Source organism: Mesocricetus auratus, unplaced genomic scaffold (genome assembly GCF_017639785.1).
Source record: "Mesocricetus auratus isolate SY011 unplaced genomic scaffold, BCM_Maur_2.0 Super-Scaffold_100010, whole genome shotgun sequence".
In the NCBI taxonomy this organism is placed as follows: Eukaryota; Metazoa; Chordata; class Mammalia; order Rodentia; family Cricetidae; genus Mesocricetus; species Mesocricetus auratus.
The window spans coordinates 72,296,124-72,317,763 of record NW_024429194.1 but is presented as its reverse complement, the minus strand read 5'-3'; the positions used below and the strand labels follow the sequence as shown (position 1 = coordinate 72,317,763).

Genomic DNA, 21,640 nt, shown 5'->3' with positions numbered 1-21,640 from the left:
ACCAAAAGAGACTCCATTTTCTTCAGAGCCATCACCCTGAATGCGAGCTTGTTTGTCTATGATAACCCAGTAACAGTGTGCTTACAATACAGCAGTCCCTTCATCGTTAATGGACATTTATTGAGCACCTACTATTGACGGAGTCTATAACGAAATAGAGAAGTTTGGGAAGGAATGATTAAACCCTAGTCCTGAGACCATATCAGGAGTGCTTTGAAGTTATTTTGGGACACGGTTGTCACAGTACCCAACAGAAACGATTTAAGGGAGGAAGACTGGTTTGCAACTATGGTTCAGGGGCTTTTAGCCAAAAAGTTGCTTGGTCCCATGTATTTCAAAAGAACATCATTGTGGGAGAAGCACCAACAGAGGAAAATTACTCTCATCAGAGCACACAAGAAGCAGGCAATGAGACAGGAAGTGAGTAGGGATGGGCAGTAAGAGCCCTCCCCTGGGCCACTTCCTCCAACTATGCTCCACTTTCTATAGGCTCTGAAACTTTCTCAAAATAACACCACCAGAGCCGGGCAATGATGGTATATGCCTTTAATCCCAGCATTTGGGAGGCAGAGGCAGGAGGATCTCTGTGAGTTTGAGGCCAGCCTGGTCTACAGAGCAAGTTCCAGGGCAGCTGTTACACAGAGAAACCCTGTCTTGAAAAACCAAAAACAAACAAAAACAAAAACAAAAAAGGTTAACACTACCAGATGAGGGTCGAGTCCTGAACACATGACGCCTGTACAGGACATTTCAGATTCAAGCTATACATGGTGCTCCTAGTTCAGCCTGACCAGAGGAATCAGGAAAATACTTGATGAATGTGAATTTTCCTCAACACTTTCATCCATGGAAGAATCGGTAATAATGAGCTACATCCTCCTGGCAGCCTTTCTACTTTTCCAGAAAAGCCTTAAAGAAAAAAAAACCATGCATCCTCTCACATTTTAATTTTATAATCATCCTAATGGACACTCATGGTTCTGAAGTATCCAAAGTCCCACATTACAATGTACACATTTTTAAATAAATGTCATCTGGAATTCACGAAAATAAGTATCCTCTATCATATTACTATTTTGTTACTTTTAAATATAAATATATTGGGAACTGGAGTGGTGACTCAGTGGCTAAGAACACTTGCTGCTTTTGCAGAGGGCCCAGGTCTGGTTCCTAGCACCCACACGGTAGCTCACAACTGCCTATAACTCCAGTTAGAGAGGATTAGACACCCTCTTCTAGCCTTCACACCACACACGTGTGGTACACAGACATACACATGGGCAAGCTCTCATACACATAAGAAGGAATATATATTGAAAAGTATTATATAATCAGCATTATCTTGAAATGACTTTCATTTTAGCAAATACATACCTGCATGTTCTATATTAACCTAAGAAGCATTTGACTATGGGCCAAATTCAGTCTACAGACAACAGTTGGTGCAGTTAGTAATTCCTTTAATCTTGTCAAGGCAGTGAGCAGCTTCTCTCTCCCAGGCTGAGGCCTCTTGCTAGAATGTGTCTCAAAGGTGTTTGCTCGAGATTCCTCTTATCCAGTTTCTAGAAATAGGACCCCAGCCTGAAAACAACAGTGAGCTTAGACTCGGCAGAAAACAGTAAACGCACAGAAAGGTTTTTCAGGAAATGACAGTCTTCTTTAAAGCTATGAGACATCAGCCATGTTGAGAGCCGGGACTGAGCCTCAGTCTCTCACAACTCTGTGGCTGGCTGTGCAGATGAGATTTTTAGCACAGTGATTACCTTGCCTGGCAGAAAAATATGGGCAGGAAGAGGACGAGACAAAGAAAAAGCAATATCAAGCAGTCATAAATGTCCTATTCTTGCTAATGGAGGCAAGGATTGTCCCTAAGAATATTTATCCTGTAAAACTCTAGGCAGCAAAGGAGTAGGTCAAAGTAGATCATTTGTAAGGTTTATTTCTCAAAAGTCAAACATGATTTCAGTTTGGGGTCATTCCCCAAGCATGAAGGTTGCGGATAACAGTATTATTAATATTCCATAAATTCTTTATATGGTACTTGGTAGAAAATCATCATTTGTAATATTTATCTGGTGCTTGAATGAGAACATGCGATAATAAGACAATTCAATTTTCTACTCTGACATTTCAGATATGACCGAGTCATGATAATCAATCAGGAATACATTTATCATCTACAGGAAGCCAATTATGCACCAATAATCAGTGAAATTTCGAACCCATAACCTAGACCGTGTGCAGTGGTGACAGTGGAGGTAGACACATTTGCTATAATTATGCTGTTATTGCTTCTAACAAAACATTTTATACCTGAAAGGGCAGGCAGTGCCTTTAAAACCCCAGTTCCTCTCTGGCTCTTCATTACAAATTGCCTTTTGAATCAGAAGCTTTTAGAAGGGCAACAGCAGTTACAGTTACAGGAAGAGAGAAAGAATCCGGCTGGGAATCACGTTTTGACCGTGGAACCAACCCTGGCTCTGCATTTACTGAGTAACCTTGAGCGAATGATTTAAACCCCTAGGCTTGAGTCTCCCCATCGTTAAGGACAAAGCGATAGCTACCCTGAGGGGTTGCATAAAGCTTTGCCCCAGTGAAGGGCACAACATGTTCAATGAATATGTGCTATCGTTAAAACCAAAAGACTTAACCAAAACAAAGCTGTGGTCATGTTTTTTTAAATAATAATAATCTTAAGACATTTTATATAAGTCAGTATGGCAAGGAGAGAAATATTTAAAACATAGCACCAATTATAATCAAGTGTCTTGTTAGATATTCTGATTGCTAGTTAATGACTATATGTACTCTTTTAGTAATATCATAGATGGCTACACCTTGGATTTTATTTATTGCATTCTGAAATCTCATATTAATTATAGGCATAAACTGAGGCAATCCAGAAGCCCATGGAAGGTACCTGCTGAAACATCATGCAATCTAATGTCTCTGGAGGAAGAAATCCAATGGCTTACTACTTTTAAACACCACTCACATACGTGGTGTTCATTTGAGGCCATCTAGACAGGTGTTTTGTGTGTCTATATTTGGGTATGTATTCACCTGCATTTTAACTCAACTTCCCATGGTACTTCACAAGTATCTTCATTCGCCCGTGAGTTGAGAATACTGCCTGGTACCAGGCTGGAAGGTAAGCGTCAGCAGGACTGGGCTGAATCGTTCTAGAAAGCATTTCACGAAGGTCTCAGGTCCCAAACAGCTAGTCACAGTGATACAAGGTTATAGCCTTGAGCCTGAAATAAATGCTGGTTGCCAAAAGAATACTATCACATAGACGTATGTTTGGTTATCTATTACTATGCGACAACACACATCAAGATTTAAAGACATAAAGCAAATTACCTCTCTCCTAACTCACACAGGTCATGCAGCACCCGCTGAAAACTGCTGGAGTCATCTGGATTTGCTTGAAGTGTCATATACAAGATAGTGCTTTCATATGGCTGACTGCTGTTGGCTCTTAGCAGGGACGGTTATCTAAGAAAGGTGTATTTTGCCTCCATGTGGGGTCTCTGTCTAGAAGGGGCTTCTCCCAGCAGCGGAACTGCAAAAGGAACAGAGTGTATTTGATGTGTGGGAGAATCAGGAGAGCTTCTCGAGGCCTCCACTTCGAAACCATACAGTGCCATGCTGTCAGTCAGACGCCTCACCAGGTCAACCTGTGCCTCACGAAGAAGGACGTAGACTCTGTGACTGCACTGTGGGTGTGTTGCTATTATTCATGTGTTTTCCCCCTGTGTAGTGGATAAAATACAAACATACTGAAAGGCTAGATGAACTTGTAGTGCATTTCATTCACTAATTTTCCAAGCGTGTCATGGAAAATGTATAAACTGGCTCGCAAAGTGATTAAGAGCGCAAGCTATGCCGCCAGACAAGCCTTAATTAGAATCCCTACACTGGCTGCATAACCAAGAGAAAAGTCACTAACACCACTACCACAGTGCTCCACCTGGAAACCAACCAGTGGCAGATTGTCTGTGTTCCAGCAAGGCTGAGGTTCAAGCTCAGTGGGAAAGTGCTTGTCTAGACTACGTTCAAGGATAGCAAAAGCTGTGTGCTGATACCCAGCACTCAGAGAGGGTCTCATCTTGTAATTGCTGTGATATCTGGAAGTAGCTCTTCCCAAACATCCCTCTTTCCCACTCCCTAAACCAGTGGTTCTCAACCTTTCTAATTATGAATGGACATTTCCTGTCCCCACTGCCCTGCCCCCAAATAACCAACTCAGAGGCTGCATATGTATTACAAATGCTCGGCTGATAGCTCAGGCTTGCTACTCACTAGCTCTTACACTTAAATCAACCCATATTTCTATTTATGTTTTGCCAAGTGGCTCATGGCTTGTTATCTCATTTTTTTTATTATTCAGTTTAAATTTAGATAAGAAACAAGGTTGCTTCACGAGTCAGTTCCAGGTCCCTCTCCCTTTCCCTCCCCTCCTCCCGTGCCCTCCCCTCAACCCCCCCATTATCCCCTCATTTCCCCAGGGAGGGTGAGGCCCTCCATGGGGGTGTCCATAGTCTGTCATTTCATATAGGGCAGGGCCTAGACCCTCCCCCAAGAGTTCAGGGTGAGAGTGCACCTCACGTTGTTGGATGGGAGTCCAAAGTCCATGTGTATACTCGGAATAGGTACTGATCTGCTGCCCAAGGCTCAATAGATTACCTAGGCCTCCTCACTGACACCCACATTCAGGGGGTCTTGATCAGTCCCATGCTGGATTCCCAGGTGTTATCTCATTTTTTACAAGTCCCACTTGCTGGGCGACTGACTAGCTGTTGTCTCCTCTGACTTCCCCCTTCTTCTTCCCATCATACTCAGTTTGGCTTTCCCACCTTGCTCCTGCCCACCTACAGGCCTGCCAGCTTCTTATTAACAATGAGAGTAATACATATTTATAGTGTAGAAAGGATTGGTCCACAGCAGCTAATGTTGTGACCCTTTTTTAATCTATTTAGCATAATTTCTTTATTGAATCTTTGGGAATTTCACATCATGTACCCTGATTCCCCTCACCTCCCAGTCCCTCTGTATCCTCCCCTCACCCCTACAGCACCCCAAAAAGAAATTTTTTAAAAATCAAAACAAGCAAACAAACAGTAACAAAAGGAAAAAGATAAAAATAAATAAAAACCTCTTCTCCCCTCTGTTTTCCCTGCCTCTCCAAGACCTCTGCATTCATCCTGGTGGCACTGGGAGTCTCAGTATGTCCACACAGTATACACTTTTGTCCAAGCAGCTTTATTTGCAAATGTTCATTGCAATGAGTCCTTTGTCTGGTTCAAGGTCTCTGGTTTCTGGTCCACCAACCTCACTGGATTCTCACCAAAACTCCTCTCAGATATCCTGAAACCACCCAAGTCATGAATCATGAGGGTATTGTGGAACATGAGCTCCAGCAGGTGCTACAGGGGGTAAATTTTAGGGTGGGCCAACCCCAGGTCTGGCTATGGGCTTGAGTGGTAGTTGAGCTGGTCAGTCCAGACCACTGGGGCTGCTCCCCTCAGGCAAGGGGAATAGCCATCCCCCTACACCCATGCCATCAGAGTTGGTTCTCCCTCACCTATGATGAGGGGCGGGGTCAACACTCCTGCGGGGGGGGGAGGGAGCGTAGAGGAACACACACACACACACCAGCTCTTTTGTGAGGGTCACGGCCAGCTCTCTGGTGTCCAGCGAGGGCACAGCCAGCTGTCTCAGGGTCAGAAAAGGACAGGGCCAGCTCAGCATAGCCCTCTAATTTCATCATGCACAGTTCCTATGGCCCCTTAGGTGAAACAGGCCACAGACATTAACACAGACCACACCTGCAGCAGAACCAGACAAGGCCCTGAGTAGGAGCTTGGGCCCAGATGACACCTTGACTCCAGGTGTAAGCACAGGTCACTCAGATAAGGATGACCCTGGTGGTAGCACAGCCCTGAGCATCAACAAGGCCACAGGTTGCAGCCCTGACTCCAGGTTTCTGTGTAACCTTTGGTAGCAACATGGGCCTCAGACTTCAACACAGACCACAGCAGCTGAAGTAGGACCACGAACCTAGACATGGTCCTTGGGAAATGCTGAGACCCTTTTAATACAGTTCTTCATGTTGTGGTGGCCCCCAGCAATAAAAGTATTTTTGTTGCTACTTTATAATTTTGCTACTGTTATGAATCATAATATAAATATCTGATATACAGGATATCTGATATGCGATCCTTGTGAAAGGGCCATTCAACCCCCAAAGGGGTTGTGACCCATAGGTTGAGAACTACTTCCCTAAACCCTTTCCTTCCTTTAACTGTTGTTGATTTAAAGGGATGGGATTATTTCAAAGTCCAGTACCATTTTCTGGCTGGGAGCTATCCATACCAAGAAACTCATTGGAATAATATACTTTGTCACTTGTTTGTGGAAAAAAATTATAGCAAACATAATGTAATGGCTATGACTTGTCTTTTTTTTTCTATTGCTGTGATAAAACACCAACCAAAAACAACTTGGAGAAGAAAGGTTTTATTTGGCTTACATTTCCCTATGGCAAAGTCTCACTGAAGAAAGTCAAGGCAGGAACTCAGGCAGGAACCTGGAAGCAGGAACTGAAGCAGAGACCATGGAGGATGCTCTTTATTGGTTGGCCCAGACTCATGTTCAGCTAAACACTGAACTGAACTCCTGGAATCCAGTGACAGAGAGGGAGGACTGATGAGCAAAGGGGTCAAGACTGGGCTGGTTTAATCCACAGAAACAGCTGACCTGAACAAGGGGGGAGGTCTTGGACCTCAGACTGATGGCTGGGAGGCCAGCATGGGACTGATCCAGACCCCCTGAACGTGGGTGTCAGTGAGGAGGCCTAGGTAATCTATGGGACCTTGGGTAGTATTTATCCCTGGCACACAAATGGACTTTGGGTGCCCATCCCACAATGAGGGATGTCAGCCTGGACTCTAGGGGGAGGGCCTAGGCCCTGCCCTGAATGAAATGACAGACTCTGGAGATCCTCCATGGATCGGAGTCAGGATTGGGTGGGGGGCTGAGGGGCTTGGGGGGGGCAGGGGAGGAGGAGAGGGAGAGGGAGCTGGGTTTGACACATGAAGCAAGCTTGTTTCTAATTAAAATTTAAAAATGAAAAATAAATAAATAAATAAATAAATAAATAAATAAATAAAAATCTCCCACAACCACCAGCCCAAGGAGCGGCACCACCCACAGTGGGTGTGGCCTTCCCACATCTATCAATAATCAAAAGCCAGGCATGCTTACCAGCCAATCAGATGGAGGCAATTCCTCCCTCAAGGTTCCCTCCTCCCAGGTAAGTGACAGAATGCAGCACAAATACTAAAGAAAGAAAGCTGGAGAGAGTAGTTCCAACCCAAGCATCTATTTTAAAGATTCTGAATAACCAATTACCTGGCACAGACGTCAGATTCTGGCCTAGACAAACTAATCACACATGATGATGTCGCTCTGGCCTACCTGTCATATTTCTTTGGACAAACCAGAAGCAGAATCCGAGACCCCTGGAGCACTGGGGTAAGATTAGGACCCAAGAAAAGCAGATACGAGGGGCTGCAGCACAATGCAAGGAACCATAGAACGTAGCAGCCTGGGTGGTCAGAGCAGCCAGGGCAGGTGGAAGAGACAGGAAATCAAAGGGGGACATGAGGTCAACTCTCAGGGGCAATGGAAGTTCACAGGAAGAACACAACTGGCCCTGGAGCTGTCCCTTCAATTGCTCCTAACCACACTTTCCCACCTAGAGAGAAAAATGGTGCCCTGTGGCCTCTGGCCTCAACTTAGTCCAAGTTTGACGTAGAGAATACTAGGATAAACTAGGAGCCCAAAGAAAATTTCACGTGGAAATTTCACCAAATTCAAATGTTTACTTTATGAGAGCGAAAGGAATGAAGGCATTCTCTGAGCGTGGGTTGTGCAAGTGGCTGTCTTGTAAGGTGAACTGCAAGCGGCTGTCTCGTAGGGTGAACTAGCCCACTGTACAGAATGTCTGAGGTTTCTCCTCCATACTCCAAATCCAACAAGAGCTGTGCCTTCCACTTCAAGAAACACTGGAGCTCTCCTAGCTGGAGACGAGGGTGTGTGTGAGTGTGTGTCGTGAGTGAAGTAAACCCTATCAGAGGTCTCCTGCTGTCCCCAAAGCACAGTTTCTCTAAAATACAGCCAAGAGTATCTGCTGTATCTGCATAACTGCGGAAGGCCTCGCTACACATCAGACCCAGCGTAGACACTCTCCACAGTAGCATTTCTCTCCATCCTTCATTTAGATATGGAGATTTGCTGAGCTGCCTGCACTCCGCTTTCTTATACTTGAGCTATGTGTTCATACTTAACAATGAACGTGTACACATTCTAAGACTTTGGCATCCTATCATGTTATGTCTTATGCTCTTAACACCAACATTTAAAGTCTAAGTTTTCCCTGACTTATAAACAGAAGGGAAGCCCGGTGTTTCACATTCCTAGAAGCAAACAGATTACAAGGACTGCCAGGTCCCTTTGGGAGTTTCTCCAGGGTTCTGACATTATGGGAAACTCTCTAGCCAGATTCTAATTAATACAGTGTATGTGGTTTTGCTGAAACCCAAGAGATTGTAGTTGATGGCTTTGTGGCTTTGCTAAATTGCCTTGCTTTGTTATCCCCTCTTCCCTCCAGAGAGATGATTTTTCAAAAGTCCTCATTGGATAGACTCCATTTTCACTGTAAAGAAGGACCTCTATGTTACAGGCCTATGGCAGTCCTCTAATGAAACTCAAAAGCTATCCCACATGCTTAGGAAGTCATGTATTGCTTTAAAGCATCATATCACAGGAAACATGGGTTACATCCCTCCAAACTACCTTCTGCTGGTTCCATCCTACCAACTACTGTGTTAAAATGTGCACTTAATTGTATAGAGTTTAGCTAGGCAAAGGTGGTAGACCTGTGGCTATAAGGCCATATGGCATCAATTGCCACTCATTAAAGTTATCCTTAAGATAAAATTTTAAATCTTCATCTCTTTGCTTGGTATCAGTAAAGTAAATAGAACTAAGATAGGGGAACTGAAGGAGATTTCCCAGCCAATAACATTGACAGCTGAAATATAATCATATTATAAGATTTATAATGCTATTGACTTTTCTTTTGCATCATAAATTTCACTGCTGACTGTCTGCCTGGATTTTATTATAATATCATATTAGGGAGAGCAGCTTTGCTGGTGACAAATGAAAATCACTGATATGAGAAAACTTCCCATTATCAGCTCATCACCTACCCATATTAGCATCTTTGTTTCCTATTATCAACTTTTTGCATAAGATAACATTTCCTAATGTCAGGGATTTCTCTAATGCTATATGAGTGGCGCTAGCATCATTTGTAGTTCTCATCATGCATATCCTGCTTGAAAGCAGGGTGTATTTATTTTCTGCATAGACTGAAAACTGCAAATATTTTCTAGCAGTTCAAGCAAGAACACTGTTTTATGGAAACAGCATTTTCTTGATGAGTGTCACAGGCCCCTTTAAATTTAGTCCCAACCTTTAGTTAATTTTACAGGAACTACAAAACTTGAAGACAGTTAAAGCAGAGAGGAAAGAAGAAAACTGCTGACTTAATGAATGCAAGGCAGGGAATACATTTGCAATGTCTTTAGTTACCACTGCTGTAATCCTCAGAGTAAAAACAGGCCAAGTTCCATCAAGTTGTCTGTTAACCTAAAACTGTTGTACAGCACATGTTTGCCAGTGCTATTGATAAGAACTTTTGTTCTTAGCACTCACCAACATTCTGCACATGGCTGGGAGCCTGCAGGGTCATACAAACTTAGTTTCTAGAATTTATTTTTTTTTAGGATGTGATTGAGTCATTGGAGTTTGTGGCTGTATCTGCAAGACGCTGAGCCAGCCTATCAGCTCTGCAATTTTGTGTGACAAGCAGTCAATGCAGTGAGAAAATCCATTTTATCAGCTCAATGAGCTGAACGGACGCCTGTGGACACATGCAAATCACAACTCTCTATGGTTTCCTATTGCAGCAGGGTATCTCTGTGCTCTTCCACTGTGAGCACCAAAGGGCAGCCTGGCCCTTTCCTGGACTTTTGAGTTCTGCTTTGTGTCTGACACTCAGCAAGGATGCACCACCTCAGCCCCGGACCTGAGAGGACATCCCTGCTCTTGATGAGCTCCCTATTTACCCTGCTCTATCCCTCTTGAATTTACGGCTCATATTGGTCTGTTTTAGAAGCACACTCCTACCACCTCAAAATGCACAGAATTCCTCTCCAAGATTTCTCTCAGGGAGATTGTTGTATGACTTCATGGTAGAACCTCAAACCTTGAGGGGTCAACCAGGAGACTTCGGAATTCCTGGAGTGTTTTCACAATGCAGCTGGACTTCTCTGACCTTTCCTAGGTATCATAGCATAAAGGCATGTCCTTGAAATGGAGGGACCTTTTCTTTATATATGTGGCACTGGCAGGCCACGGGGCTTGTTAATCCCTCTAGGCTGCACTTACTACTAATGGCAGTGGAACTCAAACCAGTTTGGCATTAAAAAACAAAACAAAACAAAAACAAAAACAAAAAAACCTGAGGTATTGTTAAAGAATGAAATCTTGGACTCGGTGTCCTAATTTTCTTATTTAAGTCAGTCCTACATTGAGGACAGGTAAATCTTTCCAATAGCCCAGCTGGCTGACAGGCTTTCATTTAAATAGCAGTTGTCCTCAGCCAATCTGATTCATCTCTTATTCAGGGGAGGAAAAAACAAGTACGTAAATGTTTGATACAAACAAAATCTTGTTAGTAGACACAATTCTGCAATAAGTATCCATCTTTATACTATTCTGATGAGTTGTTGTGTAAGCCTACCTAGGAAAGTGGCCAAACGTTTCCAACCCATTTCCAGAACGAGTTCCAATGAAGACGAGTCAGAAGGAAGTCCTAGAGAAATCCGTGAAAACATTTACACAGAGGATGCCTGAAAGCTTTGATATCTGCCTCCCTACACTTCTGAAGTTTCCCCAGCTTCCACATGCTTCCTGCTAGTCGACTATAGAGAATACAGCCCAGTTCCCTCCAGTTCTCAACATCGGGGGGGGGGGGGGTCCGTAGAGAACCTACTGACACTGAGGCACAGTCCAGGGAGAACATGATGGAGTAGGCTTCCTGCAAGCCAGTGGACAGCGGTGCAGTGAGGAGGTTGAAGGTGTCATCCAATCACCGTTCCCTCAGTACCGCAGGGTGTTCCTGGCTCCGCGTGTGTCTGCATTACCATGGTTTGTGCAGCAGGGTATGTTCTGCAGTCTCTATTGGGCACTTCTAGGATTGAGCTCATGACTGACAGTGTCGGTCTGCCACACACTGGGTGTGTAGGCGGGCCAACTGCCTACACTTCGGCTTCCTCATCTACACCATGGAATAATCACGTCTCCTGAAGGATGGCTGTAGGGATTGAGTGACACGGTCCTTGGAAACTGCTGAGGCAAGTTGTGTTGTCCGTGTTCGATTCTTGCTGCTTCGTGTACATTACTATTCAGGCTGGGTGCCTACTTCAGCTTGTGATAAATGAAGTGGAAATAAAGATCTCGAGATAGCCATCTTGCCACAGCCAGCCTCTTGCTCCAGCCAGTCAGCCCCCAGAGGAAGAGAGATGACAGGGACAGTCAGTTTCCTGCTGAGTGCTCTAAGTGCCTGCCACCAGCTCTGCTAAGCTGGGCCGCAGGACCTAACCCTGGAGCTGGCGGTCCTTCCTGTGGGTCCACGCTCTTGTCTTCTCTTATGATCTCACCAGTCTCTGGAAGGGACTGTGTAAAGACAAAACCCTCAGGCGTTTGGCACACCTCCAATCCCAGCATTCAGGAGGCAGACGCGGGTGGATCCCTATGAATTTGAGGCCAGCCTGGTCTACAGAATTCCAGGACAGGCAGGGCTACACAGAGACCCTGTTAGCAGTGGATGATGAAGCTACCAAGAGCAAAATCTTCCCTAAGCCATACCTGTGTGCAGCGTGACCCCTGGCACAGTCTACCTGAGGCACTGATCTCGTTGACTCACATATCAGTTTGGAGGGTAAGTTCTGAGGCACTGAAGGGATGAATTCTTCCAGTTGGACCATAGTGGCTGCAGCCACAACCTGTTGAATGACACAAACTTCAATAAATAACAGGGAAGGAAAGCCACAAGGGAGGGGAGTGGAATCCCAGATATGAGCAGCTGCCCCAGCACCTAAAAGCTCTGCCTTGGAGCCCAGCTGTTCCTTGGAACTCCTTTGGCCCAGGACCCCACACAACCTTCTTGTCCTTAGGGTGGAAGGGCCCAGGGAAGGTGGTGCTCACACAGTGCTAAGGGTCTCAGCACAGCTCCTGATTGGGAACCCAGCCAGAACAGGGACTCAGCGTCTCCTTTATAGGAAATCTTCCTATGGATTTAAACAACAACTTGGTTCTCATGGTCACAGAGTTCTTGAATAAAGACCAGGAGACTAACAAGCACAATGGGACACAGCAGGTAGCTCCTGTCGATCAACTGACATGGGCATTCCCATACATATGATGACTGTGACATGGGCACAGCAAACTCAGAATCTTCACAGAAAGGTTAAGGGTTTTGTCAAAGTCACACAGCATATAAGTAGCCGCCGTGGATCCTGAGTCTATGGTGAATTTCAAATCTGTGATTCTCTCTATCACATTATAGTCAAGTGAATTTTAAGCACCAGTTAGGAGGAAGGGGGGAAAAAAACCAAAGGGGAAGATCATGGTAAGGGGCCCACTAAATAGTACAGGCAACATCTCAGAGGCCTTAGCACAAACATGCCCCAGAACTGTCAAGCATTTGGGGCAGGTGGGCACATTCATTCAGCTGGAGTCTGTTCTCAGACATCTCACCCCCTCCAAATGTGTGTCTAAGACCCAAAGGGGTGCATTTCAGGGCAACACACCCACTAAATACAGATGAGAATACAACTATTTCATTTAATTCTCAATGCAAGGACATGCGTGTACAATGTGGGAGGAAGAAATTTTAGTGAGCATCAATGTCCAATCCCCACATTGCTCAGAGCATAGTGGGCACACAGCTGTGAACCTCATGCCATGCAGCACATCAGGTGGTGAGGAGCTTCCACACACCTGGTTCACCCGATTCTGACCACATCTACCTGAGAGAGGAGAAGAGAGGCAGTTGTCCCCATCCTACATGTGGAACAGGCTCTCTCTCTCTCTCTCTCTCTCTCTCTCTCTCTCTCTCTCTCTCTCTCTCTCTCTCTCTCTCTCCCCCATCTGTCTTCCCCCTCTCTCCCTCTCTCTCTCCCTCTCTCTCTCTCTTCTTCTCTCTCTCTCTCTCTCTCTATCTACCTATTTCTATCTATCTATCTCCCCCCTCTCTCACTCTCTTGTGCTCCACTTATGCTACAGGGAAGGTGAGAATCAAAGCAAAAGCCTCCTTCATATCAGGTCCCTGAGTGCTGGACTTGCAGGGATAGGAAATGCCTGGACCCGGACCCGATGTCACAGGGCTGCCAGCCTTGGAAACATTGGCTTGGACAATGAACTTCTGAGTTGTGATTACGCTGAACAGAAGCTGGGCCACCTTCCCTATAAAGCAAAGCTCCCCAACCCCACCTCCCAAGTTCTCTTGCTCAGTTGGAAAGACTGGTGCTCACAGCCACATTTCTCTTGGCTTTACTCAAAATGAAGAAATATGAAATCTCCAGCAGATGTATTTTCTGACTGCCAATTTCTTCCCACTCTGTATATGAGGAAATCTGCAACTGCCAAGCACCCAGAAAACATTTGAGATGTTAAGAACTACACTTGTTTGAAAGGAGACATTATTAGACACATTGATGGTTACCTGTGGTTCATCCTTTGTCCTCTATACAAACCACGGTTGTCAGACTTTGGGGAACCCCTCCCTTCACTGATCACCAGGTTATCTGTAGCATGAGTTCTCTCCTAAGAATATTATGTCAAAACAGTTTATGTGGCACCTTAGAAGCCCAAAAAGTATGGGTTGCCAGGGCAATGGTCTGGTGCCAGGACCATCCATCCAAATACAAGTTGTATCTCAGTTGCATGGATGGATTCCCTGCCATACACGGTTCTCTGAGTATACACACCCTCCTTGTTCTTACAGCTTGAACGGTTTTCCTCTCGCTGACACAGTCCCTCCTTTGATTATCTTTGATCCAGCACATGTGTGTGTTCAGAGCCTGAGGACAGCTTTCTATGACACACACACAGCATTGCTAGGTTCAGGGCTGTCTCCATCAAAAGCTCACGCATTCAACCGACACGTTCATATGCTGGTGGGAAGTCGGTCACTAGGAAGACACAGAGAACACAGCCAAAGGTGAAGCAAAGTGCTTCTTCCCAGTGATGTCACGGACTAGAGAAGAAGAGCAAACCTGGAGACAATGGGACCACTGTCAAGGCAGAATGAACAAAAGGAAGGGACAAACAGAACAGTACCATTGACGCTGGCAGGAAACGAGAGGACTGCTAACAGCCAGCAACCAAAATCCATGATCAGCATGCCAGTGCAGCTACCAAGCCTCATCATTTATGAGCAGGACCTATTTAGAATAAAACAGAGCACAACTCCAAGTGTATTCTTCTATTCACCTAGATGCAGGGGACAGACCCTCCTGTGCACATGCAGGAGCCTCAGATCCCATTTAGCTGAAAACACGATCATTGTACTTAACATTCTTGCCCCCGCTACAAAATCACGTCTAGCAGATTTCTTTAAAAGGCTAACTATATCTTCTTGCCAGAGCCAACACATGCACATTTAGCTAAAAGGGCAGACTCAGACTGAAAGACTCAAGCAGACAGATTTCCGAGAGCATGGACGCAGTCAATACAATCTTGACAGGGCAATATAAAAGATTTGGTTGCTTATAGCCAGTGCGTAGAACGTCGTTTTGATTGACTATAACCAGTTACCTTTGGCCCCGGACTTCGAATTTTGTACAAAGTACAATTCCTCAGCCAGCACACCCCATGACAGAGCACCAATAATAATAAACACAGACATCTGAGGAGGAGAGGGGTTTTCGTTTCCTGATGTTTTCGCCCTTCCGTGGGCTTATTCTCCTGAGAGGCCATGCAGTTAGTGCCTTTACAGAGATGAGCGCCTTAACCCATGCAAAGCCCACGCATAAATTTTAAAAATGCAGAATCTTCTTACTTCAGTCGCTCACCAAGTTCTACATTGTCTTAGCGCTGCAAAAGTGCCCCAGCCCCTTTCCCAAGGCCTGCAAAAGGGGGGACACAGTGCCACCTGCTGCCCGCACGTGGGAAGAGTAGGTCCCTTAGCGGAGCACCACGGGGTTCTAGGGAATAACATTTTCCAAAGCAAGTTCATACTGCATTAAGAAATATGCAAGATTGACCTGTCACCATACAAATTTTAGTACATATTTCAATTTTTTTATTTCCTGATAGTTTACACAAATGTTATCTAATTTCAGACAAAAGTAAATTTGAAATTTAAGTACCAGTTTATAATGTTTTGATTTATTCATTTCATAGAGCCATAGCACACATTTTGTAATAAAGTCTCTCACCTTAATTAGAATTCTTTCCTCTGTACCGAATTTAAGTTCCATGGAATTAATGCCATCGCAGATGCTGAAATAGTTACAAATATAAAGGGGACTACTGAACGGGGAAAATAGGCTCAAAGAATGTTCCAGAAGAAACAGCACCTTTAAGTCACTCATATACATATATTCAAAACAGATTTTTATATAGTATATGATGATTATGATTTCCCCTACTCCTCCCAGTCCCCTCCCCCACTTCCCTACATACTCAAATCCATAGCTAGTCTCTTTCATTAGAACATAAGTAGGCATCAATAATAATAATAATAATATAAACTAAAACCAAATGAACATTAGAAAAAACCAAAAGAAATGCATACAAACCCAGAGACATACATTTGCACACACAGAAATCCCACAAAAACAAAAAACTGGAAACCATAATATATAAGCAAGAACCTATAAGGTTAAAAAAAAAACTGACAAAGCATTATGAAACAAAGAACCTCCAAAAATGTCACTGAGTTCTCTTCGTGTTGGTCTTCTACTGCTGGGCACGGAGCCTGCCCATGGAGTGTTTTGCATATCCAGTGAGCTCCCTTGGAGAAAACTGATTTTTTATTTGTGAGCAGTTGTCAATTGGAGATAGTCACTGGGTTAAGGCGTCCGTCCTCTTCCCCTCTCAATGCTAGGACCACATCTGGCCCAGACCTATGCCTGCTGCTCCAGTCTCTGGGAGTCCATATGTGTGTTAGACCCGCTGTGTTGAGAAGGCCTTGTCTCCTTGGCGTCCTCCATTTCCCTTGCTCTTGAAGTCTTTCTACCTCCTCTTCTACAGGGTTCCCTGAGGCCTGATTTGGGGGATCTGGAGATTCCCCGTTTAGGCCTCTCACCTTCACTCTCTGAACATTGCCCGGCTGTGAAAACTAGAAACAAAGTAGTACAAGTGTAGCTTTGCCTTCCTAAAACAATTTGCACTATTTGATGATTTTCCTTCTTAACTAAACTCAGTGGATAACTCTATTTGAATACAAACTGTTTGCACAGCAGTGAGACACAAGTACTCCTTCGACTACGAATAAGAAGTGCTCTTTAGTCTATACCCTGGCTTTCTGAACCGACTGGTGCAGACCTTGTAAGATATGGCCAGGAAAAACAGCAGAGGCCATCTGTCAGGGACTGCTCCAGCATGTCTCAGAATGTGTAGGAAACATCAACCCTCAGACTCTGGATGACCACTATGCCTGCCTACCCTTGCTCCTGCCTCAATATTGGCTGTTGAGTGCCTCATTAGACTCACAGCTTCCCAGAGTTAAGCAAACGCAGCATAAAAAAGCAGCACATCTTTCTATCTCTAAACAAATGTTCCGCAGCACAAACAAAAGTGACACACATTAAAACATTATTCTACAATAATGAGGAAGTTTGGTTCAACTTTCATACAAGCTGCATTTATGAGAAGTTAGCTCAGACCAGTGTCTTCTCGGCACGCAACAGAATGCACTGGCCAGAATGAGCTTCCAGTAGGGGCTGACAGTTCAGTTATCTTTCCACTCAACTCCCATCCATGTAATGAACACCTGAGGAGGCCAACTTAAAAGAAGGAGAGGTTAATTTGGCTTATGGTTTCAGAGATTTCTGTCTATAGCCACAGGACCGAACTCCTGTGAGACAGAATATCATGGCAGGAACACATGGTATAGGATGTCTGTTCACTTCATGGTGACCAGGAAGCAGAGGAGGTAGGGATGGATGGATGGATAGAGAAGAGAGAGAGAGAGAGAGAGAGAGAGAGAGAGAGAGCATTTTCTTTATTCATTTGTCAATGAACAGCTAGGCTAATTCCATACCTTGGCTACTAAAGGTGCCTTCTTCTTCTTCTTCTTCTTCTTCTTCTTCTTCTTCTTCTTCTTCTTCTTCTTCTTCTTCTTCTTCTTCTTCTTCTTCTCCTTCTCCTTCTTCTTCTTCTTCATATTCTTCTTCATCATCATCTTCTTCTTCTTCCTTCTCCTCCTCCTCCTCCCCTTCCTCCTCCAATGTCTCACCTGTGTATGTGTCTGTGCATCATATGCATGTGGTGTCCAAATAGGCCAGAAGAAAGTGGGGGGCCTGCGGTGGCTGTTCTTGCTTGTCCACTTGACTGTATCTGGAATGAACTACAATCCAGACATGGAGGAACACCCATGTGAGACTTATGCTTGACACTGGTGAATTCACATCTAGTCTGGACCTTTAATCTGGGCTGCACCCTCTTCTGGAAGCCTATTCCAGGAAGGACATGGAAGAAGGAAGGTTTTACTTTTTGCCTGCTTACCCTCACCCTGCCAGCAAGAGGCTGGAGAGATGGCTCTTGAGGATAAGAGTTCAAGCTGCTCTTCTCAAGCACACTTGGGGCAGCTCGCAACCGCCTACAACTGCAGATCCAGGGAATAGTGCCTTTCTCTAGACTCCTAGGGTACACTCACCCATATGCACTTAGCTCCCCCAAAATAGACACATAAATAAAAGCAATGCCAAAGTTTTGCAGAGAGAGAGTGGGGGAGAGAGATAGAGAGAGAGAAATCAAAGTGGTCACAGTATGGCATTATCAGAAAATCCCGTACAAGACATTGACCCAACAGCACTGCTCCCTGGGCTTGTTTTAGTGCTCCACCATGTATGGAAAATGATTAGCTTAGATGAAGCCATGAGTGTAGTCTCCCAAGATGGTATCAGAGTCCCAGACAGTGCACAGCAGGAAGCCAGGGAAGTGCTCCACCAGGAAGGCACTGACCTACACCATGACCCAGGACTCCCCAGAATCCATGCCTGAAAGAAAAATCATTTCCTTTTGTGAGTCACCCAGGTGGTATTTTGTTATAGTCACCCAAACTGTCCTGGACAGAACTAGGATAATCCCAACCTCCCACCCTCCACCCCCCCCCCGCCCAACTACATTATAAAATCTTCAAGGAACCACATTTTTGTCACTATATTCTCAGCCTTTAGCTGCCATTGGACAAACACATATTTGCACAATGAGTGGATGGATGGATGGATGGATGGATTTCTCCAGTCCTTGCCTAGAATGTGCCTTAGTCGGAGCTAGCTCTGATGCTAGCTGAAAAGTACACAGAAAAGTAGGGATACATTTAACTTTAAATTTATTTTTAAGATTAAACAAATGGTTCCTTTACTCTGGCGGCAACCATCAGGTGAACCAAGATAGGTGTATACAAATACATCCAGGAGTTATGGAAGAAGAAACAGTCTGACATGATGCACTTTCTTCTGAGGGTCCATTACTGGCAATACCACCAGCTCTCTTTGCTGTACAGGGCTCCCCACCCCGCTTGGCCTGATAAAGTGTGAAAGCTGGGGTACAAGGCTAAGCAAGGTTATGTTGTAGACAGGATTTGTGTCTGCCAGGTGGCCACAAATGCCCAATTCCTAAGGATGCAACTTACGGCAAACCTGTCCATCATGGTGCTAACAAGCTAAAATTTGCCTGAAGCTTGTTGCTGAGAGAACTGGACGTCATTGTGGGGCTTTGAAGAGTCCCGAATTCTTACTGGGTTGGTGAATATTCCACATATAAGGTTTTCGAGGTTATCCTCATTGATCCATTCCATAAAGCTATCAGAAGGAACCCTGGCACCCAATGGATCACCAAACCACAAGCACAGAGAGATGTGTGGGCTGACATCTGCTGGCCACAAGAGTCATAGCCTTGGAAAAGGCCATAAATTCTACCGCACCATTGGTGGCTCTTGCCATGCAGTCTGGAGAAGGCGCAATACTCTGCAGCTCCACTGTTACTGCTAATACACGTAATGTTTGTAAAAGTCATACCCAATGAACAATTTAGGACTGTCAAAAAATTAAATTAAATAACTGCATGAATCTAATCTGCAAATGGCAATATAAGAGCTACATCTATAAGTCACAAAACATAAATATGGACCCATCCAGCTGTCTCACCCACATGGGCTGATGGCACCCCCAACCCCCAGCACACCAGCCCTCCCACAGCCTTCATCTGTTGGCCAACAGGGACTGAGGAAGCTGCACTCACTCCTTCCTGACAGACTCCTGGGTTCCCTTGTGGAGGGCACCTCAGTTCCCAGGAGGGGAACATGCTGGCTTTGGGTAGTAATTCAGCCAGCTCTGCTGAAAGAGCTCTGCTGGAGACTGATGAAAATAAGGTTTTTCCAAAGCTGGAACTGTAACTATTGCTGACAATGGAGGCCTAATGGGCCAGAGATGAGAAGCAGTTTGTAGATTCTGAGTCTGGACTCACCAGAGTCAATTATTCTAACAGAGACCACCTTGGGTCTGGGAGAGAGCCTGCTTACTGCCAAGTAAACACATTGACAGCCCTCCTATAATTGAGGAGAAGTCTCCTGGATCACAGATCCATGTCGTAATTACCCTAGGATTCCTCTGAGAAAGTGTCGACATAATTTCCTTTGTGTGTGATTTCCAAAAGGACATGTATCCTATCCAGTGTTCTCTAAATGCTCCCCATTGATTGTCTCAAGCTACAGTGTGTTGATTTTTCAGTCCAGAGTGAATAAGGTGAAGGAAACAATAACCAAATATAGAAAATATCGATCTGCAACCATTGATTCAAGGCCCCACGGTGTGAAAAGATTAGTTACTTTTAAGAGAAGTACTGAAGGTGACTTTCAACTACTTTTTATTGACTAACACAGACCAGATAAACCTTTCTGTTCAAAGCCATGCCCTCTTCAGAAACCACAGTGAACAACTCTTCTCTTTCCTTGCTTGAGAGAAACACAGCACTAGGCTTAAAAATGAAGCAGTGCTTCAACCCACAGCCTTGAAGGTACCAGGGAAGTAGTCTCTCCCTGAACGACATACATCCTCAGCCCCGAAATGAAGTAACACAGTCATCCCACTTTTCAAAACTACATAAGCATACAACATATCAGACGGCTTGTGGTATTCTGATTTAATGAGACACCTAGTGTTTATTATGTCCTGGCAAGAGGCGCGTGTGTGTGTGTGTGTGTGTGTGTGTGTGTGTGTGTGTGTGTGTGTGTACAGATATGTGTGCAGATACATGTGTCTGTGCAAGTATACATGTATGTGTGAATATGTATGACCTTGGGTGGCCCTCATTCCTTCCCTGAGCCCTGACTCCCGAACATCTGTACAGATGTGTGTACAGATACATGTGTCTGTGCAAGTATACATGTATGTGTGAATATGTATGATCTTGGGTGGCCCTCATTCCCTCCCTGACTCCCGAACATCTTTTAACTCCATAGACGACAAAGATACCCTGCCTTCCTGCATGCCTTAGAGTGCCGCCCTGTGCCCCTCTAGAACCTCTCTGTTTCTCAGCAATTAATGATAGTAAATTCAAACCCCACCAAAATCCTATGTATGATGTTAGTAAACACCAAGCAGCTTCAACTCTGCGTTGAGAAGCCCATCCTATGCTCTGCATCTGTCTCTGTAACACCTCTCCTCCTCTTAACTGTCATGTTTAAACCTACAGTAAAATACCGTTATTAAACCCTAACTCTACTTCGTAATGAGTGCTCCTGGAATTCTTTTCTTCACTGAAGCAGTGAGTCCTGGTTGGGCTTTAGTTGAAGTCCCTAAACTCTAGGGGGGCATCGCAGGCGACTGCCAGTGACCCAGGAGTTGTACCTCCCAGTTCTGCCACACATAGCCCTGGCAGCTGATGGCCTCGCCCATCCTCTAGTGAGACAACAGCCTCGTCGCTGGATTTCTACTTTCCCAGCCCAGATGGGACTCCAGCAGAACCAGCATTTCTCCCAACTCAACAGAATAGGTTGAGGATGTGGGGAAAGTGCCGGAGTGTTGGGACCCTTCTCTACCCACTAATCCCACAAACAGGAACCATTCCCTCCCTGTAGGGAAATCCAAAGGTCTACAAGTATTTATGAGGCAACTCCCATAACTCTTTCATGATTATTTTGCATTCAGCAACCATTTACCTCATTTCTACTACATACTGAGTAGACATTCAGTAAAAGCTTGAAAGTGGTTGAGGGTAGTCTAGGAGGACTTAATGGGAGGAGTGGGAGGAAATATGATCATATTTT

General features: G+C 44.8%; 1 pseudogene; it reads left to right on the top strand.

The window, feature by feature from the left end:
- The first annotated feature begins 18,265 nt into the window (after positions 1-18,265).
- On the top strand, positions 18,266-19,364 carry LOC101828964 (annotated as a pseudogene).
- Positions 19,365-21,640: the final 2,276 nt, after the last annotated feature.